The 26,412-nt window shown below is 44.0% G+C and overlaps 1 protein-coding gene and 1 long non-coding RNA gene across 7 annotated transcripts in view; one reads left to right on the plus strand and one right to left on the minus strand.

The window, feature by feature from the left end:
• The window catches only part of LOC135918035 (solute carrier family 41 member 1-like), a 640,016-nt gene that overhangs the window by 271,713 nt on the left and 341,891 nt on the right, over positions 1 to 26,412 (minus strand). The gene's annotated exons all lie outside the window — the stretch shown is intronic.
• Positions 1 to 26,412, plus strand: part of LOC135918029 (uncharacterized) — a 52,598-nt gene that overhangs the window by 12,076 nt on the left and 14,110 nt on the right. The window contains exons 2-3 of one of the 2 annotated variants that reach the window (XR_010569513.2): positions 7,349 to 7,645; positions 16,276 to 16,518. This is a non-coding gene — a long non-coding RNA (uncharacterized lncRNA). The remainder of the gene's footprint in view (positions 1 to 7,348; positions 7,646 to 16,275; positions 16,519 to 26,412) is intronic. The other variant, XR_010569514.2, reaches the window with a different exon arrangement.

Below are 26,412 nucleotides of genomic sequence, written 5' to 3' on the forward strand. Positions count from 1 at the left end.
GCACTCTGACGCTTTAGCCACTTCTGCTTTCACATTTCTTCCAGTCATGACCAGTCCTACTCGCCGCGTGCGCTTTGTACCAGCACCATCCGATCTTCGCCATTCATCCTGCCCACGGCTTCCTCGTTAGGAGGGCGGCTCTGTAGCGCAACACTACGTGAGACGAGGACGACACGCCCGGCACCACGCGAGCCGTGGAATCGGCGGAATCAAACCTGATTGAGCGGGATATGCTAAAATATAATTTGTGGACGCCAGGAACCAGCGTCGTTCTGGTTTTTCCTCAACCACATCTCTTTCGGAAAGCGAAGCCGACAAAAAAAAAAGCGTCTGTGATTTCAGCTTTGCCACCCTTGATGGGCACGGCCGCGGGAGAACCTGCTAAGCAGTTCACTTTCGCTACTTTGCCTCCGCCGGCAGCAGCGCAATGTCTTGAGAGCAATGACGCTCTAAATCTGCAACATCACTGCATCGTGTACCGTTTCTGTGACCAAGCAAGCTTTGGACAGAACACGTTCGCTGCTACGTGTATACTGAAACGTTAAACGGCTTGCCATTAGAAAAACAATGTGCATAAAAATGAGAGCCATCTGGCTGTAAGGAACATGCTCACAGAGCCCAACCTTTGATGAAAATGCCAGAAAAGTCTGGGAACGCTCAGGACCAACAATCTTTTCCCGAGTAATTCACGCGTTTAGAAAACACCTAATTGGAAAAAAATTTGTTCTCAGGTATTGCAGGAGCATGTTTAATAAAGGTTTTTTGCTAAGCTAGGCGATCACGAGGACGGGCTTCAAACTACTAATTTGCTTTAGCCACCAAGCATATTTAAGGCAATTACCGTAGCTTCGCGAATTACGCCCACAACTGCTCAACTTGCTCCGTATCCGCAGGTTACCATCTGAATATTCGAATGATAATAATATGAGGAAGATTAATATTAACGCGATAGCGTTAAGGAGCTCGTGTCACAGAAATGCCGGTGTCGTCGGTGTTGGTGTCGGCGGCGTTGGCCGTGCGCGATAAATCCCAGCAGGCATTTCATTAATAAAAAACAACTTGCATGATGGACTGGGTGGGAATCGAACCAGGGTCTCCGGAGTGTGAGACCGAGACACTACCACTCAGCCACGAGCTCTTTTTTTTTCTTTATTGCATGGGATTATCGTTACTGTCAAACCGCTACAGTTACATCACATATGATCATACAAGAGAAACAAATTCACAGAAAGTATACAGTCCAATGACAGTTCAAAATTCTGGCAAACAAACACAAGCGTCCAGGTGTGAAATCCATTCAGGGACGGGATCATATGTAAGCACCACACTCCGGGCTTGAGCAGTCTCTTCACGGAAGATAGACCTTGTCGAGCGAGGTAGCTCGGCATGTCTGTCGATCATTCGACTTCTCCATAATGAATAAAGTCCTAATAACATAAACAAATCATATGGTGTATTACTGGCTGTCTTTTTGAAAGGAAGGAACCGGATACCATAACATGTGAGAGGAAAGTCTTTTTTGATAGTTCTTTGTAAAATGTCTCAAAAAAGGAATGCGTCACGACAAAGTATAAAGCAATGTTCTATTGTCTCGGGTTGATTGCAAAGCCTACAATTTGTATTCCAGGGTACATAGAGTCCTTTTTCCTGAAGCCACGTTTTAACTGGCAGTGTGGAGGTGTGCAGCTTAAAGAAAAACGTTTTTGCTGCTGGCGCAATGCACATTCTACGGACACGGCAAAGAACATCTTGACCAAATAGAGACAGATACGGCTTTCGGTACAGCGGTTCAGGGAAAAGGTTATCTATAAGTGCTGCATTTAGCGACGTGCGATTAACGGTAAACAAATATTCAAGGTTGAATCTGGCTTTTAAGAAAGAAATAGTGTCGACAAGTTCCTTTAAGAAGCCCCATAACGGTAGTTCTTGAGCAACGTTTGTCGTGACAAAAAGAAAAGGGAGGTGTGACGCAAGACGTGCTCGATTAACTGCGAGAAGGAATGGATGACGGACATTTTTAAACTCAGCCACGAGCTCGATGCTTCAAAGCGGTACAAAAGCGCCTCTAGTGAATGCGGTGTTGCCTTAGAAACGAGTTGTTTCTAAGGTTCAGGCGTGCGTTGCTTGCTCAGGCGCACCTTTCGTTGCCGCGCCGAACGCTGCGTTGCTCGTTGCTCGCCGCGTCCGATGCGGGGCGCGTAGTCGCTGTGCCGTAGCCCATTGTCTTACACCCCTTGGCGGGTCGACGGGAACGCTTTCGCGTTCCACTATTGAAGGCGAAGCTTAAGCGTCCTCCAATTTTTATGCGAAGCATATTACTAGAGCTCAACCCAGCTCCTCAGTCGCGGCGGTGTCGCCTTCAATACCGCGTGACACCGTGACGTCACGACAGAGGAGAAACGGGGCTCTAACTCGCGCCATCGCTCGCGGCGTCACCTTCAAGGCTGACCACGTGACACCATGACGTCACGACAGAGGAGAAACGGGGCTCCAACTCGCGCCGTCGCTCGCGGCGGCGCGGCGGTATATGAGCAGCTGCGCTTGCCTCTGCTAGATACTCACGAGGTGAGATGCCTCCTGGAGACAGAGCTGCTCGTTGGAATGAGAAGCGAAGGTTGCGGCGTGCTACAGAGACTGTTTCTAGGTGGCTTTGCTACGGCGCAGCGACTACGCGCCCCGCATAGGACGCGGTGGGCGTCGAGCAACGCAGCGTTCGGCGCGACAAGGAAATGTGTGCCTGAGCAAGCGCCGCACGCTTGAGCCGACGCCGACGACACCGGCTTTTCTGCGACACGAGCTCCTTAACGCTGTCGCGTTAAAATAACGGCTAGTATGCTTCGCATCCTGGGCTTAACCTCAGCTAAGCCACAGCCATTTTTTGGTCTATTTCTTAAAATTTGGTGCCGTTAAAAATACCGCTGGTATGTTCACATTGTAGTACCTTTCTGATAAAGCAGGTGGGAATGCTTGGATAGGTTTTCTTGACGAAATTCAAGTTCATGAACTAAGAACGCATGTGCCCAACCGTGCACCTCTGCCTTCACAATGGACTCTCCTACGCTATACAAGAAACACCTAAGCGCCAGGGTACATCACAAAACGTGTTCGGGAACGCTGTCTGCGCTCCCGATTAGATTTTTGACCGTTAGTGGCATCAGGCTTGCTTTGCTGACGTCATTAGGACTGAAAGGAGCACATACCTAGTATCCTAAGGCGGTGCACTACTTTGTGCACTGGGTCGGCGTAAGATTATTCATAAATGGGTAGGTATATAGATAAATAGATCGATTCTGAATATAGCTGATGTATAGGGAAATAATGCTTTTCGCCTTAATACCAGTTGCCTCGGGGAAAGCATTGCATAATTTCTTCAGTATATCTTAAGAGATCGGGCACTGCTGCCCGATTAGATTTGAGTTGGGGCGGAAAATACAAAATTTTAGGATGAGTACAATGTGGCATATTGATTGTTTACGGTTAATTGTAACTTTTTAGGTTACACGAGAAAAACCCAAATATGATTATGAGGCACGTTGTGGTGGAGGCTCCCAATTTATTTTGACTACCTAGGGGTTCTTTTAACTTCCACACAGTGCGCGGTACGCGTGCGTTCTTGCATTTCGCGCTCATTGAAATGCGGCCGGCATTCGATCCCGCCCCCTCGGGTTTAGCAGCACAATGTCAATGCGTGGCTAGAACCAGGAGGTGTGAAAACCGGCTTCCAGGGAAGCTTGTCGGGGTGAGCGATCCCCTTGCAGTGGCACTGTCGTCGGGTGCACCGGGCACAGTGAATGAAAGCTTGCTTTACCCTACGCGTATAGTAGACGAATGGCGCAAAAAAAGGTTGTATGCGGACGACATTATCGTATTGGCGGACAGTGTAAGAGATTTACAGACACTGGTGAAAGTTTGTGACAATGCAGTGACAAATCTAGGCCTTACGTTTACGCAGAGAAATCGAGAATTATGATCTTTATTGAAAAAAATGAGCAATTACGTGGTGTCAATTCAACAGCAAGTTATACCCATAGTTTAACAATACAAATACCTGTGCGTATATATAAACGAATGAAAGATTTAGTCAAGCACACACCAAGATAATCGAAAATAAAGGGGAAGCGGAATGCAGCAATAGTGAATCACGGATCACATTTAGGCCACAATAAGTATGAGTTGGTGCTTGGAATCAGGGAAGGAGTAATGGTGCCACATATAACCTTCGCAAATTACATTCTCCACTTAACATCATATATCTTATTGGGGCTAAACGTTAACCAAAGATCGGTAAGCCGGTTGGCTTTTGTGGGTCGAAGGTAAAACCACAAATGATGTAGCGGAGGGTGACATGGGTTGGGGCTCTTCTGAAGTTAAATAGGCGCCGATTAAAATTGGTTTTGAAGAGAGATACATCAACATTGATCAAAATAAATGGGCGGCTAAAGTGCACAAATATCTGTACCTCAAAAGCGTGGTCACAGAATGGAGCATTAGGTGGAGAAAGTTGGCATCCAAGAACGGGGTGACTGAAAGTGTAAATAGAAAACCGGGAGTAATCAGAAAAGAAGTTAGAGAAAGAAAGACAACGAATTGGATGCAAGGAATGGAAACATAAGGAATATGGAGACTTAGAAGAATGGGAAGAAAAAAATTAGAAGGGAAAATCTATATGATTACACACAAGGCAGTGCATTGCTATTTGAGGCTTCCTAGGGTTGGCGTCTGGCACCACGTCTTGACAGGAATTTCAACCGACCATCTCACCCTGCATCGTCGAAATGAGGCATGACTTCGCCTGTTATTGTTGGCGTCCCGCTCCACGTGCAGAAAGAACTTTCTCTCACCCGACCTGCTTCCACCAGGCCTCGTCGAAATGAAACGTGACTTTCTAATTCGCCATGACCGTTTCGAATGTCTGCCGGTCTACCGAAAGCTCCGCAGTGCACAGGCCTCTTTTGTGTGTTTGTGTGTGCGGGTGTGCGAGTTTAGAGAGACCCTTTTCTCGAATTGGACCTAGAGGAGAACTTCCATGAACACGCAACGTGCCGAAGAGGCGGACAGGCGTCTACAATTCCAGAAGGCGGGACGACCTCTTCCTTTCAGCAAGCTCGGTATAACCAGAGGAGGATGGGCCCTCTTTCTGTGCCGGTCACGTGAAGTCGACGGAAGCAAGATCCCCTCCACGACTGTAGAGAGCCTATTTAAGGGGCTCCGAAATGTACTTTTAATCACTTCATGCTCTTATCATTTTCTTTCATCTATTTATTTATTTATTTATTTATTTCGGATACTTTCCTGGCCCGAAGGCATTACAGAAAGGAGTGGTAAGTGAACAAAAAAGTACATAATTATACAATAATAGGTATTACAAAACGGCAGAAAATACAGCAGTTTTGAAGTTGCCAACGTCAGAAATGGCAGCGATGGAGGGAGGAAGGTCGTTCCAGTCGGCACTGGTTTTAGGAATAAAAGAACCATGACACATCTTTGTTCTAAAATATGGAACACCAACATTAAACATGTGATCGAAACGGGATGAAATGTATGAAGGGCGAGTAATAAGATGATCCTTTAATAGTGGGTTGTGGTGATACAGCCTGTGGAAAAGACACAGTCTAAAACATTTACGGCGCAATGAAAGCTCCGGTAATGTAAGTGTGTTTTTCATGGAAGTAATGCTGGCGTAACGGGAATAGTTAGATAAGATGAAACGTGCTGCGCGATTCTGAATGGATTCTAGAGTGTTTATCACTGTGAGTTGATGGGGATCCCATACGGTGGATGCATATTCTTGCTTTGGTCGCACTAATGTTTTGTAGAGGGTAAGCTTTATCGGCATAGGCGCAGCAGAGAAATTTCGACGCAAGTATCCAAGAACCCGGTTAGCGTTATTAGTGACGTGTTTGATGTGCGTATGCCATGATAAGTTACGTGAAATATGGACACCTAGGTATTTGTACGAGTTGACGGATTCAAGAGAGGTATCGTGAAGTAAGTAAACACGCGTATTGTCAGTGTTAGTGCGGCTTGATACATGCATTGTTTTACATTTATTAACGCTTAGTCGCATGAGCCATTTATCGCACCAGTTGGATCTGCTTCTAAGATCGTCTTGAAGCTTATCAGTATCAGTGTGGTTAGTTATTTTGCGATAAATGATGCAGTCATCTGCGAAAAGCCTGATAGATGAATGGGAAATGCATTTAGGAAGGTCGTTTATGTAAATGAGGAAAAGGAGGGGTCCCAGCACCGATCCCTGTGGTACACCCGATGGTACGGAAGTGCGAGAGGATGAACATTCATTAGCTGAAACGTACTGAGTTCGATTAGACAGAAAGCTTTTAATCCAGTTTAGTACATTAGGGTCAATGTTAAGCATGCTAAGTTTAAGAATGAGAAGATCATGTGAAACAGTGTGGAAAGCTTTTGCATAGTCCAAAAACACGCAGTCTACATCGAAGCCCATATCAGTATGGGTAAATAGGTCATTAGTAAAACATATGAGTTGTGTTTCACATGAAAATATTTTCCTGAAACCGTGTTGTTCAGTCAAAAAGAAGGAATTAGACTCAAGGAAATCAATCAGATGAGAATGTATAGTATGCTCCAATATTTTGCATGGTATACTTGTCAGTGATATAGGACGATAGTTATCGGGGGAATGAGTGTTACCTGATTTAAGGACCGGAACAACCTTGCCAACCCTCCAATCGCTTGGAAGAACTGAGGAACCGAGAGACTGGGAAAAGAGCATCGAAAGCATAATGGAAGAATATGGTTCAGTAATTTTAAGCATTTTACAGTTAATTGAGTCTTCACCTGATGAAGAAGATATTTTCAGGTTTTCAATCAACTTTTGTATGCCGACCCAATCTATATAAATGGAGTTCATTGGTAAATAGGAGGGTTTAGTTACCGACGGTAGAGTGGCAGGAGCACATTTGTGAAAGACAGAAGCAAATACATCATTCAAAACGGAACAGCACTGGTTCGGAGGGATCGCGACATCGTCAGAACGGGTTAGTTGGATTGTTTTGCTTTCTTTGCCACCAACAATATTCCAGAATTTACGTGGATTAGACTGCAAAAGTGATGGGAGGGTGTTATCGAAAAAAATCTTTTTTGCATTTGTAATAGCGATAGTATATTCTGCGTGAATGCAATGATATGCTGCCCAGCGTTCGGGAAGATTAGTTGCTTTGGCGCGACGAAAAATACCTTTCGTTTTGTTGCGCAGACGGCGCAGAATTCCAGTGGCGTGAGTGGTCACGGGGAGTCTCCCGTGAGTGGGCACGGGAGAGCAGCTACCATGCGGTCGCTGCTCAGCTCTCCTTTCTGCTTTCTTGTGCAGATTGCTGTTTTCGGCTCATCGTCGTCACCGTCTAGCACGTGTGCTACGTCTACATCTCAATCGAATTTCCTGCTGGATCCACCGCCACAAGCAGCTCACAAAAGCCTTGATTATCTGAGCATCGAAGACGTCATCATCTTCACGCCGGTCTCAAGCGGGACACGGACACTGCCGCCAGCGGCACCACTGCAGCGCTCAGATTTAAGCAACTGGCATCAGCAAGGCGCTTCCAGTGGGCACGGGAGAGCAGCTGCCATGCGGTAGCTGCTAAGCTCTCCTTTCTGCTTTCTTGTGCAGGTTAGTCAGTCCGAATCGCTTTTTTGTAAACGTACAAAGAATGTTGGTTTGCTGCTCTTCCCTTGCCCACAAGTGCTGGCTGCCACTCTGAGTGATTGTGTCTCTGTTGCTATGTTGCTCTTACTTTCCGGGGATGTAGAATTAAACCCTGGTCCCCATACTGAAGCTCAGCATAAGCACAATGAAGTTATGGCGGCCATAGCTGCTTTGTCGTTAAAATTTGACACGCGACATGCCGAGATGATGAATGCCATAGCTGAACTAAAGGCTAACCAAGAAAACCTTACTGAGACCGTTTCAGACCTTTCCAATAGAGTGACTGCTGTGGAAGCTGCGGTTGAGTCTTTTGAAAATATGCCTTCAGGAAGTGATATTACTACCGCAGTCCATGAGGCAGTTTCAAATGAAAGCGCTTCGCTCGCGTCAAGACTAGACGTTCTGGAGGACCATTCAAGACGCGACAACTTGATCTTCTATGGTATCTCAGACAACGTATCAGAAACGTGGGCTCAATCAGAAGCCCAGATCCATAACTTTCTTAGAAACTGTCTCAACATGACTCCCTCGGAAGTCGCTATCCATAGGGCTCATAGGCTAGGCACATACGTTGTCGGCAAGACACGGCCTGTTATAGCTAAGTTTGTGTCTTCCAAAATCAGAGACCATATACTGTCGCAAAAAGCGAAGTTTAAAGCCGATGGTATTTCAGTCGGCGAAGACTTTTGCAAAGCCACTCGTCAATCACGGAAAGCACTAAATGACTTTGGCAAGGCCAGCGGCCAGTCTTTTTCTTTGCGACATAACAAACTAATCATAGGTAAAAATGTTACGTTTATTGCGCAGCTACAGATGAAGTATGCGAGATTTGACCAGCTAGGAGCGCGATTACCCCAACAAACAACAAACCATCGGGTCCACAATCTTCACATTTGGGTGCAGCATAGCTATCTCGTGTTCCAAAGCAAGCAAACTCCTTATCACTTCTTTTTACAAATGTCCAAAGTATCGCCAACAAACGCACATCACTGTCATCACATATCGACGCATGCTCAGCTGATATAGTTGTGCTCACCGAAACATGGCTTTCAGCAAAAATTAAAGATAGTGAAATACTAGACTGTCAAAAAACATATAACTTTTACAGGTACGATCGCGATTTCCGTACGGGCGGAGGTGCTGATTGCCGTGAGCTCTGCTATCCCTTCCTTCACTATCCCCACTGACTCACCATTAGAAATAGTTTGCACTCGTGTTGGTTTTCCCACTGGCGACCTCATCTTTTGCTCTACCTTTGAATAAACCGTGCAAGTTTCGCACCAGAAATCGTCTCGCTCTTGCTTGGTCGCCATGGTGTACCGGATGCCTGCAGCCCGCCGACAGCGCCACGCTACTCAATAAGTAACGTCGGTCGAGCTTCGATAGGCAGGCGTCGCTACTTCTCGGCAAAAGTAGGATACGCTACCCTGGATTACGCAACAGGCTCAAGCGGGTTGCCTAAGGACAAAATCATAGCGGAGGAAATATTCGGAACAAGATGAGGCGTGTGTATGTTGCAGCCAAAACCCCGAGAACACTCTGCACATCCTTATGGAATGCGAAAGAATTCACGCAGTGAGACCCATACGTAACATACACTTTGCAGAAGCGCTTGCATTTAAAGTGGACTTAAGCATCAACCGGTCAGCCATCGGGATGAGCAAGAGGCGTTTGAGTATCAGTAGAAAAAAGGCAGAGAAAAGATTGATACGAGCAGGTCCGTTACAGGCCTAGGCAGCGATACGAGATAGAGGAGGCGTGAGAAATAAAAATTAAACTTGGAACGACAGAAAGCTGAGCTACTTGGTAAGGATTCATTATGCAAAAAAGAAGTGAGGCGTGCAGACAGGACACAAGAGTATAGAAGTGGACAACACGACCGCCGACTATCAACTGAAGGCAGCACTGAGGCGAAAAAGAAAGAAGACACAAAACTCATCTGCGCATGCTCAGGAACGGTAACACCACGTGTCAGTCGGGTACACGTGCTGGTCTACGTGAGAGATAACTGTTCCTTCCTTATCTCCTTCCTTATGTAAAGTAATCGAAGGCTGACTCACGCACGCACTTCCACCATTATAGATATGCCATGCCTCTACCATAAGACGCGTATCTTCATTCTTATGCCTGTAAAATATCGCGCATTCAACTAACTCTGGCGTGCGGTTACATTCTCGGCAATCTAGCGAAAGATTAGAAGCGGATCCACCGGTTAACGACCTTTTATGTTCCATTATCCTCTGATTGATACACCGTACCGTTTGCCCTACGTAGAACTGGCCACAGCTAAGGGGAATATTATAAACCACAGACAGTCAGTAAAACTGTTGTTCTTATTGTGCTTCACTGGACAAATATCTGTTCGTTTCTTGCCTTTTACCCGCTCCTTTTTCTGTACGCCAGCGCATATCTTACCTAGCTTATTGGGAGCAGTGAAAGCAACATTAACATCATATCTAGTTGCAACTTTTTTACGCCTGTGCGACACTGAATGAATATACGGAATAGCCACTATTTTTTTTTACCATTACTACTTTCTGTAATCACGTCCGTCCCTCTCGAAACCGACTTCATTATGCGCTCAGCCACAGTGGCCACTGCTACACTGGTATAACCTGCTTCTAATGGGCGCCGGACCTGCGCATCAAAACTGGCGCTCATTTTGTGCATGCAGGATCTGGTGAGGGAAGACTTAAGGCACGACATGGCAATTGGTTTTTTACTAATTTACAATGCTTGGATTGAAAGTTTAGCAACGGCTTCGAAGATCTTGGGGAGTACTGCCAACAAACATGATTTTGTTCGAAGCTCAAGGAAATGTCAAGAAACTGAATTACGCGTCGCTGAGGAAATTCCTTGGTAAACTTGAATCCTCCCCCATAAAGTTTACTTTGCTCACTTACTGAGGTAGCAGCGGAATCGAATTCTTCCCTATTGGAGAAAATCAGGTAATCATCAACGTAACGAAATATCTTGATAACGCTATCACCTAAGGCTTTTGTTGTCAACCAGTTGTCAACCTTACTCAGGTAAATGTTGCTAAGAATAGGGTAACCTTTGAGCCAATACAAATGCCTGATTTCTGCAGAAAAACGCCATCTCTCCACCCAATTAGTGTCGACTTCAAGTACATTGAAAGAATTTCTAGAAAAGCTCCCGTGGAAAGCATACGCACATTTGTGTATTTTTGCATTTCAGTGTGCATGCGTACTTTTTGTGCGTGTGTACATGCATGGACATGTGTAAATGTGTATGCGGGTGAACTCGTATCTGTGTATGCTTGTGTGTGTATGTGAGCGAGCGAGCATTACTTTGCTTACGAGGAGACCAATGGGATGCAGTTCTTTAAACCCATATATATATCAACAAGACAAGAATGGATGACACTAAAATAATAGCGTTACCTTTTTTTCTGAAAGCGAAACCGACGTAAAGAAAGCACCTGAGAAGTCAGTATGGGCCCCACAGTCACGGTGGCACCAATGGCAGGGCTCGTCTATCCTCCCTACCTCAGTGGCAGTGCGATGGGCAGTGACGCGCTGAATCTGGACCATCATTTAGTCGTGCTTGGTGTCTGCGGCCAAGCAAGCTTTCAAAAGGAAACAATGCGAAGAAAAATCACGATCGGACGAGCCGTAAGCAACGCGCTTAGGGGAGCAACACCATTGAGCACAATCTCATAAATGGCTAGGCGCGATCAGATAAGCCTTACGAACGTTATTTTTTGTGCCAGTTACACTTTAAGAGACCGTTTAATTGCAAAATACTTGTTCACAAAGCTTTTACAGATGAATGTTTAATAAAAATGTTTGCTTGGCTAGGTGATCTCGAGGACTGGCTTCAAACTACTAATTTGCTTTCACCACCTACGATCAATTATTGCTGAGTTGATTAACGTTGATTCGTTAATTACCCACACAACTACTCAATTTCCTCCGTATCTAGATATTACCAATCAGAAAACACGAATGATAAAATGATGTTACCAAGATTTATATTCATTTTCTATTTTTATTTCATGCAGTTAAAAACATTCGGCATACTGATGGTGCAGTAGGCTTCTCATAAAGCAAGTGTGAAAGACTTGACATGTTTTTGCGTGCAAATTAAGTTCACGAGCACATACCTAGCACAACCGTGCATGTGCACAACCGTGCACTTCTGCTTTTATAGTGGATTTTCCTACATCATACAAGAAGCACCTCAGCGCTACGGTATATCGCAGAAGGTGTGGGAGAACATTGTATGCGCTCCCGATTCAACTTCTGAGTGTTGGTGACATCAGGCTTGGTTTCTTGGCGTCATTAAGAATAGAGACAGCTAGGTGGCAGAAAGCATTGGATAAATTCTTTAGTACTTTGTAACAAGTGGAGCAGCGTGGACGTGTGCATTGCAGGGAAATGTACTCAAGTTTTAGGATGAGTGCTTTGTGATATATGTTTTGGCGGTCTAATATTAAGGCAAAACGAACGAAATTCTTCGATCGTGTGACAATTGATGCTTACGTATGTACAGTCAAGTGAAATGTGAGCTCTGCCACAGTGTCACTGATGGAACTGGCCCCTGGACTACAGAGCTACACTGACACATGAAATGCTGCTTTAATAAATACCAGTATTTGGTAAGTGTTTAGCTCTTGAAGTTTTCATGTTTCATCACCTTTGTGCACTCTTGGGGGCCCCTTCTACCACGAGCACTGAGCTTCAGCTAGCAGTTAAAGCAACTGTATATTTTTTTTTCTTTTTTGGGCGAGTTTTCTTTGAAGTCTAACGAGTGTTAAAAGTTATTGCTCAGCTCAAGAAGTGCCTCACGTATTTCAAATATCCTGAATGTTGTTACATAACCATAGCGAAAACGCGGTATCTAATCATACTGGGCGCGTGAAGCGAATACTGCGTAGATTTTCGAACACATTCGAGCGACCATGATTGCGCTGCACTGTGCAAGCATTCAAATATGATGAACTGATGTCTTTATCCGTAGATCAGATGCCTATGAAGGACGACTCTGTGCGCGCCCATCGTTGTGCTTTGAGTGTTGATTTTTTTTTATAATGAGTTGGATTCGAGACACCCTCTTGAAACTGCCTTGTTCTTCACATCACTACAACGTGACAGTATAGACGTGCTGCATTTTCCTTGAGTGAATACTGGAAAATGATCTAGTACTTTTCTTGTGTTTGCGTTCATTCTTTTAGCGAAATCATTTACTATTCAGAACTGACAGTTTGATCTAGGAGGTTGTAAAAGACAGCAACCCGGACATTAACAGGAGATCTCAAGAACAAAGAAAACTTAAATACTTATTACTCAGCTTTCACCTGATGGCAGGGTAGAAAATTTGAATAAAATCATGGCTATGTTAAATAAAAGCCCATCTGGCTCGGGGTGGCATTTACAAAGGCCTACCCGTTACACGATGGAATGGGGGTCAAGCCCATCTGCGACTGTTGTGGAACTATCTAAACAATTGAACATATCCTATGCCTATGTCCTCAGAACGACGTCGAGCTGAAGCTCTCCGGGCTCTTTCTACCTCACCTCTCTCTTTCAATCCCCGTACGCCTTCCCCCCGTGCAGTGTAGCAAATCGGATGTGGCTAACCTTTCTTCTCTTTCATTCCTCCCTATCCCTCTCTGTCCGCTTGAAAACGTTCCCCCTATGCAATCCGATACCGACTTGGCGGTGGTTCGTATCGTGGGGCTTCGAGAGATGTCTAACCGTCGAACAAAGGGTTCTTCCGACTGTTTTATATTTCGCGAAGGCGTGTCACCCTCTTGCCCTTCACTCCGGTTCAGAACCACGCAAAATACTAAAGTGCTGTGCGAAGAGCGTTGTTAGTCCAAATGCACGAGCTACCCTAACTGATCTCGCCTGTCACCTCACTGTCATTTAGGGCTAGATTGGAAATGTGGAATTTAAGTTGACTTATCGCGAAAGCGAAAAGAGATGCCTGCGACCAGCCCAACTAGATTTCTTCGTACTTCGCCCTGGGAGAGATGAAGCAGGTCGCTGAAAAAAACAAAGCACGACATCATAGCGAAAAGAACAGAGAATGCAAGAGAAAAGGGAGGGAGGGTTAACCATGGACGCGCCTGGTTGCCTACCCTACAAATGGGAAGGGAGAAATTTAATGAAAATTTAGCGCTAAATGAGAGATAAATGCGGCAGGCATTTCGTCGCACCTCGTTTAGATCCCAGATCCATGGTTAGAACCACATTTACCACAGTGTGTGTGTGTGTGTGTGTGTGTGTGTGTGTGTGTGTGTGTGTGTGTGTGTGTGTGTGTGTGTGTGTGCATACATGCTCTCCTAAGCTCAGATCTCTCGTACTCTACCACGTGACGTGAGACACTCCATACACATGTGTTTTTTTCCAATTTGACGTTCATTCATGCTAGCGCTAGAATAGGAGAACGAATATATAAAGAAAAGTAGTATAAGAAAGATAATGGAGAGGTAGGAGAGTGAACACATTTGCGGAGGAATGGCCGCTCACACAAGAATTCGTTCACACAGTACAGTCACTTTCGGGAAGTACTTTAGGTCTATTGCGTCCACGCGCATTGGCCGAGTTTCCAGGATATTTTCTTCCGAGAGGGGTCTACCGTCGAAGCGGCTCACGGAGCAGAGCATTGAGTGTGGAAGTGGCACAGAACATGCTCTAGTGTCTCGTCACCCTATTGCATGGCACGCTGTTGGCGATTCCAAAGAATTTGGAAATGCAATGCGCAGCCCTATGCAACACAACATAATTTTACGATGGCCGCGTCCAGATGATTGAGAGGGTGATTATGGAGATGAAGAGGTGCTATTTTCCACCGAAATAAATAAATGATTGAGTGACTGAATTTATTCATTCAATAAGAAAAGGGAGTAAAAAGGATGAAAACCTCATAATTAAGAAAAGAGAGAAAACATCATAATTTAATTTTAACAATAGTGGAGAAAGTAGCCCTTAACAGCTTCGACGAAAAAAACAAAGAAAGAAAAAGAAAAAGCCCGCCTTAGCCGTCAAATATCTCCGCCCCAGATTTCGTCATGATCGTACCGTCACCATCGGCACGGCTCCCTGAGAAGCTACCAACCTGTTCACTTTCGTTATCTTCCTTCCCTCTGCGGCAGCACATTGTCTTGGTGCCAGCTAAATCTCCACCAGCATTGCGTCATGCATCGCTTCTGCAACCGAGAAAGCTTTTGGCGGCACACAGTCGCTGCTACATTGACACTAACATCCGTATTCAGAAATGCAACTTAACTTGAAGCTCATGCTCGACTTGATATAAATGACGCCTGGTGCGAACGCGTCGAAGATGCTCATTGCGTTTCTTTAGGTGCGTGGACGACAGGCGTCGTTTAAATCAAGTCAAGCATGGGCATCAAATTAAGATGCATTCCTGAATACGGGGGTAAAACTTTAAACTGCTTGCCTTCAAAAAAGAGCGTGAATAAAAATCGAAAGCGGATTGGTCACAAGGAACGTGCTCACGTGGCCATACTATTCGTGACAACATCGCAAAACGCTCGGTGCGGTTAGGGTGACGTAACAGGTTTGCAAGGATTGACTGACGGGCCAGTTGGTTCATTATCACAGAAAGAACAGCGCTTCAAGTGGTTAGCGCAGTGTGTGTGTGTAGTTCATTCTTTGTGCCTCGTCTTGAAGCGCGGTTCTTTCTGTGACTTTACAGATGTTCCTTTTCTGTGTCAGATACGCCTTCGAAGTGCGTTTACTTGGAAAATGTTTGTTCTCATGGCTCTTACAGAAGCATGTTTAATCGAAATTCCTTCGCTAGGCTGAATATTCTCGAGGACAGGCTCCACACTGCTAATTTTCTTTAGCCACGAATGATCCATTACTGGAAATTTATTTAACGTAGCTTTCTTAATTACGCACATAACTTCTCAACTTACTCTGCATCCAGAGGTCACCAATCTGTACACTACAATGAAGAAATGATGTCACCAATGCTTGTATTAGTTTAATAGTTTGGTGCAGCTAAAAGCAGCTGGCATATTGAAGGTGCAGTCGTCATCATCTTCATAATCAGCCTATGTTATGTCCACTGCAGGACGAAGGCCTCTTCCAGCAATCTCCAATCAGCCCTGTCCTGCACCAGTCGATTCCAACTAGCACCCGCAAATTTTTCAATTTCGTCGCATGACCTAGTCTTCTGCCGTCCACTACTGCATTTCCCTTCTCTTGGTGCCCATTCTGTCTCCCTAATGGTCCAACGGTTATCTACTCTATGCATTACATGACCTGCCCCTCGCCATTTTTTCTCTTCATGTCAATTAGAATGTCGTCTATACCCGTTTGCTTTCTGATTCAAATCGCATTCTTTCTGTGTCTTAAAGTTATGCCTAGCATTCTTCGTTCCATCGCTCTTTGCGCAGTCCTTAATTTGTTCTCAAGTTTCTTTGTCAGTCTCCAAGTCTCTGCCCCATATGTCAGCACCGGTAATATGCACTGACTGTATACCTTCTTTTTCAATGATAACGGTAAGCTTCCAATCAGGAGCTCACGATGTCTGCCAGTTGGTAGCAGTGGTTATGGCTACGTGCACGCACACTGAACAGCTTCTTTCCGCCTGTACAGATCACAACTGCAAGGAACTGCCGGCAAGAAGACTTCATCTACCCAGGCTGCGCCACTTATCGCCCCAAGAAAAAGCATCTTGACAGTGGCCGTGTCTGCCGCCTACCGTCTACCGCAGCGCGCCTGCGCGGGACCCCAAGCCCCTTGGTTTAAAAGCCCTGCAAGAAGCACGTTCGCATCAGTTGGCAGCAGCGGTTACGGCTACGTGCACGCATACTGAACCACTTCTTTCCGCCTGTGCAGGTTGGTGATTTTTATGCCCCTCCTAAATAGTGGGATGCACATTCGGCCGTAGCTGCTGCTGCCACATTCCTGTTCGTGCCACATTGCTGCCACATTCCTGTTACTTTTATTTCCGTTATTTATCTCGCGTTCTTGTTCGCTTATCTCCGTTTTGTCCCGCGCTCTGGTAGCAATGACAGGCAAGCAAGAGCTATCTAAACTTTTCGAAGAACTTAAACGCGAGTTGAAGAATGAATTTAGAGAACTGCGCGAATGCCTGGAAAGAGACTTAAGGAAAGAAATTAGAGAAATGAATTTGCGAACAAGAACTATGAGGAAATGAAAACATCTGTGAGTGAGCTGAAAAATGAAAACTCTGATCTAAGGAACACAGTGGAGCGCCTGGAAAAGGACCGAGATGCCCTGCTCGCAAAACTCAAGGATCATGAAGCAAGGCTCATGCAAAATGACCAGCATACCAGGTGTTTCAACATAGAAATCAGAGGTGTACCAATGAAGCCAAAAGAAAACACCCTGGATATAACCAGAAAACTTGCAGGTGCACTTGATGTACCTTTCGAGGATTCTGATGTTGAAGTTTGCCACCGAGTTAGGACAAGCGGTAACGCTAATTGCCCTAATATTGTGGTGCAGTTCACACACAGGGCCAAGCGCGGTTGTTTCCTTGAGAAAGCAAGAAAAAAACAGCTGACAACGGAAGATATACAGCTGGAGCCCAAGCACACCAATTTACATCAATGAACACTTATCTCCTCCCATGAAACGCTTGTTTGGAGCGGTCAACAGCAAAAAAAAAGAACTCGGCTGGAAATATGCATGGTATCGTAATGGCAAGATTATCGCCCGGAAATCACACGGCAGCTCCATTGTCCCCATTTGCCATCATGATGACTTGCAGAAAATGACGTAGGAACAAGAGTTGAGTTGAGTTGAGTTGAGTTGAGTTGAGTCGAGTTCAGTTTTTTCTGGTTGCTCCTTATTTAAAATATACCCGCCGTGGTTGCTCAGGGGCTATGGTGTCAGGCTGCTGAGCACGAGGTCACGGGATCGAATCCCGGCCACGGCAGCCGCATTTCGAAGGGGGTGAAATGCGAAAACACCCGTGTACTTAGATTTAGGTGCACGTTAAAGAACCCCAGGTGGTCGAAATTTCCGGAGTCCTCCACTACGGCGTGCCTCATAATCAGAAAGTGGTTTTGGCACGTAATACCCCATAATTAATTATTTAAACCATGGGTTATGTACTGTCCGAGGTAAATGATTTTATATCAGATAAACAACCAGCAATGAAATTTTTTCATCAGAACGTTCGATCGCTCGCAAATATGACAGATGAACTTACCATGTTGATACATAGCTTCGGAATACCAATAACAGTCATTATGTTAAGCGAAACGCGGTTAACGCCCACATCACAATTGCTCTAGCTATCCGGTTATCAGTCGTTCTTCTGTAGTCGACAGGATAAGCGAGGGGGTGGTGTAGCGCTTTTGATCAGATAATATTTTTGCTGAACCAGTGGACGATTTCACTGGTATAACTTCTGATTATGAGGTACTAACACTACAAAATCATACAAACTTGTTCTCTGTTGTGTACGGGCCACCATCAGGCGATGCCACGCGCTTGCTTTCGTTGAAAAGCTTTTCAGTTATGCAACAGAAGAAAAAATGAATCTTGTTTTAGGAGGTGACGTCCATATAGATATGCTGTCATCTTCTCCGCTGCAAAATGATTTCCAGACCCTAATTACAACTTGCCGTTTTTCAAATACAATTTCTACAGCAACACGCATAACTGTTGACAGCGCCTCCTTATTAGATGTGTTCATATCAAATATAAATATTCATTCATTGACACTGATATCAGTGACCATCTAGGCATCATTCTACTAGTGAGTAAAATCAATCGTATGACTCAGAAAACTGAGGAACCAGTTTATATTCAAACAATTACGCCATCAAATATGGAGGCTTTTCGCCATGCCATTGCTCAGCAAACTTGGGATAGTGTTTATTGTGCACACGACAGCAACTCTGCATAATCTGCTTTTATTATTATTTTTAAACCATTATATGATACGCACTTTCCATGCAAAAAAAAAAGGAGGCCACCTAAAGCGCGCAAACCTTGGTTGACCCCTGAGCTTCTTGACATGACTAAGTAAAAACATGTTTTATATGCCAAATTTCTGAAATCTAGGGATGAAGACTTGCTTAAGAAGTTTAAGAAGTACAGGAACAGTTTAACAAATAAACTTAGAGCTGCCAAAGATGCTTATATTTTAGGAATATTTAGTGACCCTGCTAATCAACGAAGTGATGTACTTTGGCGCAAATTGAATGCCTTGTGTCAGCCTAACTCTTACTCAGCTATTCCTTATATATTGGAATATGATGGGCAGCAAATTACTGAAGATGAATTACCAAATGCATTTAATGAATTCTTTACTCTAGCACCGCAACAGGACGTAAAACACAGCCTCAATAACTACGCTCAGTTTCTTCCGGTAAACAGGAATGGAGCATCGCTTTTGCTTGCTCCAACTACTTCTCAAGTTTTTTTCGTGTATCAGAGCTACAAGCAACAGCAAGTAACTAGACGCCGACGGTATCCAGATTCGCCCTGTAAGGTATGTGCACGGTATTATAAGCCCTATTCTAGCCCATGTTTATAACAAAATTTTATCAACAGGTGCATTTGCTAAGAGAATGCAAATAACGCGCATTGTTCCCGTCTTCAAGCGCGGTGATAAAACAGCCTTAAATAATTATCTGCCTCTATCAATAATTCCAGTATTTTCTAAAGGCATTGAGAAAATAATGCATGTGTGATTACTCTCATTCTTTTACTGTCACCATTTGATTGCAGACTTTCAACATCGTTTTAAAAAGCACCGCTCTACGGAAAAAGCCCTCCTGAGCCAAAAAGAAATAATTTGAGATGCATTTAGCCGGAAGCACATGGCACTAGGCATATAGAAAGATTTCTCTAAGGCTTTTGATTTAATTAATCATTCCATCCTTCTTAACAAATTAGAAATGTATGGTGTACGTGGAACCGCACACTGGGTTATGACATATTATCTGTGCCACAGATCACAGTTCGTAGATGCCAGTAACGCAATTTCTTCAAGGAAGCCAGCTATCACTGGTGTGCCACAAGGAAGAATTTTGGGCACACTTTTATTTTTGATTTACATAAACGACATTGTACGCTGTACAGATAACGCTGCACTCGTTTCGTATGCCGATGGCACAACCATTTTTATTACACGCAACGTGGAATCAGATATAGAAATAAAGGCTAATAAGACGCTGTCTGACTTAGTACGCTGGACCGCAATAAACTGCTTAAAAATCAACCCTAAGAAAACAAAAGTAATCTTGTACGCACCTAGAGGAAAGTTGTTGACAACTAATCTGAATTGATGTCTGGCCAGTGAGCAGTTAGAAATAGTGGATTCCGTTAATATCCTTGAGGTGCGTTTTACAAAGCACCTTACCTGGAATGAGCATGTTGATCATCTTCAATCAAAATTGTCATCTGCAATTGGTGTTATTGCTCGTCTGCGTCGCTTACTCCCGACCAAGGTAAAAATAATGCTATACAATGCTCTGGTGGTATCTGTCATGCAGTACTGCGTCATGGTGTGGGGCACAACTCGTGTGACAAAGTTGCACAAACTACATTTGCTAGAAAAAAGAGTTGTGTGTTACACAGCTGATGTCCATTATATGCACGCCGCAGAACCACGTCTTTCTAAATATGAAATTCTTCCTGTGTGTTTTTACAATTGCAGGTTGATGTTGTGCTAAAAGGTTTCGTAAACTTTGGCTTGATGATACAATTCATCTGGCAAAACTTCGAGACAATACAAATATTCGTCAGACCCGACCGAAAGAAATGTGGTTCGTAACCACCCCTAGGACCTCCTATGATGAGCAATCTTTATCCTATACATTACCTTCGCTATTAAACTTATTAGACCGCAAAAATTTTGATCCCTCCAGAAACCGAAACTCTCGCATTAAAAGTTTTCGTCCACTTATTTATTTGCAAGACTAGACCATGCCTCTTATTCTCCTAATTTTGTTCCCCACTGTTGTTTATGTATGTTGATTATTTCTCGCCATCTTGTTTCACTCTGTATTACCCGTTGCTTTGTAATGCTTTTTTTCATTTCTTGTGTATGACTGGCTGTCATGTTGCTGTTATGCCAACTTACAAGAGGTCGGGACCTCGTCAAGCTGTCCAAGCTTTTAGTCCTGTACTCCTCCGTTTTTAAGGAAATAAGATGATTGATTGATTGATTGATTGATTGATATGTCATCCAACCCATTTTTATTCTGTGAATTTTCATCTGATTCTCAGGGTTCCCTGTAATTAGTTGACCTAGGTAAATATACTCCTTCACAGACTCTAGAGGCTGACTGGCGATGCTGAATTCTCGTTACCTTGCCCGGTTATTCATCATTATCTTTGTCTTCTGCATATTAACCTTCAGCCCCACACTTACACTTTCTCTGTTAAGGTTCTCAGTCATTTGTTGTAACTCGTCTGCAGTGTTAGAACAATTTAATCGGTAACCCGAAGGTTGCTGAGGTATTCACCGTGAATCCTTACTCCCAAACCATCCCAGGTTAGCACGTTGAATATTTCTTCCAAGCACGCAGTGATTAGCATTGGAGAGACTGTGGGTTCTTGTCTGACTCCTTTCTTTATAGGTATCTTCCTACTTTTCTTCTGAAGAATTAAGGTTGCTGTGAAATCTCTGTATACATTGTCCCAGGTATTTACGTAAGCGGTCAGTACTCCTTGATTACGCAATGCCTCTATGACTGCTGGTATCTCTACTGAATCAAATGCTTTTTCGTAATCTATGAAAGCCATATAAAGATCATTATTGTACTCTGCGGATTTCTAGATAACCTGATAAATGACATGGATGTGATCTATGGTATAGAATCCCTTCCTGAAGCCTACCTGTTCCCTTGGTTGACTAAAGTCCAGTGTTGTCCTTATCCTATTGGAGAAAATTTTGCTAAATATTTTATTAATACTGGGAGTAAGCTAATAGGCTTATAATTTTTCAGTTCTTTAATGCCTCCCTTTTTGTGCATTAGTATAATGTTTGCATTCTTCCATTTTCTGCGACCCTTGCAGTTGATATACATTTAGTATATAGAGCCGCCAGTTTTTCAAGCATTATGCCTCCTCCATCTTTGAATAAATCGACCGTTATTCCATCTTCGCCTGCTGCTTTTCCCTGTTTCATGTCTTCCGAAGCCCTTCTCACCTCATCTCTAGTTATAGGAGGAGTTTCTGTATCCTGTTCATTATCCTTCCCAATGGAGTTCTGAGTCCTGTGGGGACTGTACAGGTCAGTATGGAATTCCTCCGCTGCATTTATTATACCTTCCAGATTGCTGATTCTATTACCCTTCTTATCTTTCAGTGCATACATCTTGGTATGTCCTAGGCCAAGTTTCCTTCTCACTGATTTCAGGCTGCGACCATTTTTTATGGCTTCCCCAGTCTTTCTCACCTTATAATTTCAAATATCACTTATTTTCGCCTTGTTGATCAGTTTTGGCAGATCCGCGAATTCCATCTTATCTCTTGAGTTGGACACTTTCATTCTTTGTCGTTTCCTTATTAGGTCCTTTGTTATTTGGGAGAGCTTGCCTACTTGTTGCCTTGGTGCCTTGCCTCCCACTTCAATTGCTGCCTCTCAAGCCAGCCACGTTACGCTTTCATTCATTAGCTCTATGTGATAATGATCATCATCATCTCTCTGTCCTAAGGCTGCATATTTGTTTGCATGTACCAGCCTAAATTTGCCTGCTTTTACCTTTACTGCCTCTAAGTTGACCCGTTTCTACTTGACCAATATTGCTCTTTCTCTCTTCAAATTGAGGTGAATCCTAGCTCTCCCTAACCTATGATCACTGCACTTTACCCTACCTATCACTTCTACATCCTGCACTATGCAGGGATCGGCACGAAGAATAAAATCAATTTAATTCCTTGTTTCACCATTGGGGCTTTTCCAGGTCCACTTTCTGTTGCTACACTTCCTGAAAAAGGCGTTCATTATTCTCAGCTTATTTTTTTCTGTGAATTCTACCAGCACCTCTCCCCTAGCGTTTCTAGAATCGATGCCATAGTTGCCAATTGCCTGTTCACTCGCCTGCTTTTTTCCCACTTTTCCATTGATGTCGCCCACTACTACTGTATACGAGTTTGCACTTTTCTCATCGCTAATTCAACGTCTTCATAAAACTGATCTACTTCCTAATTGTCATGGCTGGATGTTGGAGCGCAGGCTTGTACTACCTTTAATCTATACTTCTTATTATGTTTGGTTACGACTACGGGTACCATCTCACTGATGCTGTAGAATTTGTCAATGTTGCTCGCTATGTCCTTATGGATTAAGAATCCTACTCCGTATTGCTCCTTATCAAGGAGGCCTCTATAGCAGAGGACATGGCTGTTATTCAGCAACGTATAAGCCTCACCAGTTCTTCTAATCTCACTAAGGCCGATGATATCCCAAACAATCTCTGATATTTCCTCGAACAGTACTGCTAAGCTAGCCTCACTCGGCAGAGCTCAGCAATTAAAGATTGACAGGGTCAGTTTCCATTGGCGGCCTGTCCGGACACAGAGATTCTTAGCACGCTCTGTTGCGTTACAGGTCTGGCCGCCGCCATGGACAGGTGCTCCGCAGCTGCTGGGGACGGAGGGCCGTGAGGGTATTGTAGATATTATTGAGGAAGTTGCGGCCGAATACTGCACCAGGGAGGCCAATTCCTGTTCTTGTGAGGGAGTGTCTTTGTTCAAGCTTAGTGGGCCTTACTAATTGGGCGGTACATGGATTAGTATGGCCCACTCGCTCTCGGCATCTTTCGCTGGTGGCAGGCGCCAATCCAAGCCTACAGATGTAATGCACTGGAGGATTTCATACGCAGATACCCCATCGTAGATTAAATAAAACGGGGGGGGGGGATTTAAACTTCCGACTACCGCAACCGAACATTCGACGTAGCTCAGTAAGACAATCCCGCCGTCGGCTAGTCTACCATGTCGTCGAGAAGTGCGGCCCATAGGGTGCCTAAGAGATTCGCTGATTTGTCCGCCCTATGCGGGTTGCACAATATGGTATCAATTCTTCCTGGTCCTAACATCTTGTTTCCCGAATCTCACGTACGCACGCAGTTCTTGAACGTGCCTACGTACACGATATATTTTCACTGAAATTGAACAGCACTTAACACTTGCGTGTAAAAATAAAAAGGGAAAGGTTTTCAGTAATTTACTAGGAGGTCCCGGGTATCATTCGTTCATTGCGTCTGCGTGTATGTTGGCGTCTAAAAGCTAGCACTGCCGGGTATCCAGAATGTTTAGTCCTGCCGCCGTGTCGTTACCTCTCCGAGTCTCGCGCAAAGGGAGCGACCTTGAAAGCTCCCAACTGCGTCTCCACACTTTCTTCAGCTTTGGACAGCGCTTACAATAGAGCTAATGAGAAGGAGATAATGGGGGGGGGGGATACTGACCCCGTAGTTTTTCGGGGAACGCTGCGGCCCCAAGTGCTAGAAAGTTGGGAGTTGTATGCCTCCTTTAACCTACAGTCGCGCCTTCTTCGATCAGTCAGACATGGTTGGACATTTCGGGTGTTAGAGTGTTGTAGATAAACCACTGCTGCAGTATATGCATTATTCATATTTCAAACATCTGCAACAGCTGCCGAGAACACCGTATGAAGCAGCCGAGAAGAGGAAGTAGCTGAATATTTAAGTATATTTAGGCAGAAATAAAGTTGAACTAATAACAGCAAATTATGTCAACCTGATCTATCATGCAGGACAGCTGCTAGCACTTACTTTTCAAGGAGTTCAACAGCTGCAGCTCCGCAAAACTGAAGTGCTGAATGTACTAGTGCTGAGAAGGGGCTGTATTGACAACAGCCATGTTGTACATGCTATGTTATTTCAATAAAGAGAAGTTACATCTTATTCACCTATTTTTACTTTGGTACCAATGGACTAGTATGAGATGCAAACAGTGGCACTGAGACAAGGGACAGATAATCATTTCAGTGTGCGTTGAAATCTTAGCATATGTCCACATATTACAACAGCAAATTGAGTTGGTACAAGCTTCCCGGTGAAGTGCCACAGAAGTGAAGACTGAGCAAAGGGAGCATAGCACATGAGCTGATGAAGACCATCGCCTGCACGAAATGTTTCTAGACGGCCAAATCTGCCATCCTAATGGGCGCTTTTCGGTTTTCTGAAAGCCACAGGTTCCCTTCAGTCGGACAATGACAATGACAATGTAAGTGTAATAAAACACAAATTACAGCAGTTTTAACAAATCGGAAACATTGAACAACTAGAGTTTTTAGTATGAATAGCATTATTGAATAATTATATGTGCATGAATGTCATGAAAAGAAGCAATGTAACAATCTCGTTGACAACTAACAAAGTAACAGCGTAAGTGACGTGATGACGCAGTACAATTTTCTAACTCGAATATATATATATATATATATATATATATATATATATATATATATATATATATATATATATATATATATATATATATATATATATAAGGCGGAAACAGAAACATAATGGTATGTCAACTAAGATAAAAGGAAGGCACCCTGAAAGAATGGTTGTGTGTATGCACTATGCATCAGTATCGGACGGAATATAATGTTTTAGTGGTTACTTGAATCCTTGACTTTTAACTGTTTTTTATATCTAATGGTAGTGTGTTCACGAATGCCATAGGTGAAAAATTGACGCTCTGCTGAGAAAGCGTTCACCGAAATCTGCCAAAAGGGATGAGCGTTTTTGGTTGAAACCTAGAAAACAAGGATACAATGCAACGGTAGGTCTTATTTTTGTCCGGCGTTTAAGTTTTAACCAAAAAGAGTCGGTGAAACCAAATTCACCATAGAGTTAAGGCGACAATCTGCACGCAGCCGTAAGCGCATATGCGCTACAATGAGAGTAGCCTGCCAAAGTTAAGGCCATGTACATCAGCAATCTACATGAGAAATGTACATATGTCAACTAGCGTGTAATTGATACTTCAGTAACGTCGTTGCGTGTTTGTGTTGTGTCTAGTACGAGCGAGTAGTGTAAGCGATGATACTAGAGAGAAAGCGGTGGGCGAAGTCCACAAAAAGTACTTCAGATAGCCATATTGAACGTCAACGCCATGTTGAGGAAAACTGTGACTTCAGTTGCTTAGGTTCCCAGAAAGGTTTGAGTGGTAGCATACCGTTGGGCGCATTCGGTAACCACAGCGATAGACACACACTTTGCGGAAATAAACAGTAGAAAAGGGCCGCGTGAGCTGAAAAATAACTAAATGGCAGCACTCTTATCGTATATCAAGAGACTGAACTAGAGAATCAGGTTAGATGGACGGCCTTTTCAGACTCTGGCCTAGTTTGAAAAATGAATGCCACGAAGTATGACGCACAAAATAGTATATGCCAACCTAAATGAATGCGCGTGTTCATACTACACTCTTAAATTTTTCGCACCCTTATGGGTGTAATGCGGGTCCATTTATCTTTCACCTTGTAAACACCCTTGCAACACCCTTTTTAATGAAAAAGGGTGTTCAATAAGGAAACACCCCTTATGAGAGTAATGCGGGTGTATTTATCTTCTCACCCTTCTAAACACCTTTGCAACACCCGTTTTTAACGGAGAAGGGTGTTCAATGAGAAAACCCCCTTGGAAAACCCCAGTCTTTCTAATTTAACCCTAATTTTACGGGAGTAAGGGAACAAGCTTACAGTGTATGATAAATGAACATTGGCAGTTTACGTTTTGATATTGGCTATACACAGGCACGTAC

This window comes from Dermacentor albipictus, chromosome 5 (assembly GCF_038994185.2).
Source record: "Dermacentor albipictus isolate Rhodes 1998 colony chromosome 5, USDA_Dalb.pri_finalv2, whole genome shotgun sequence".
NCBI lineage: Eukaryota > Metazoa > Arthropoda > Arachnida > Ixodida > Ixodidae > Dermacentor > Dermacentor albipictus.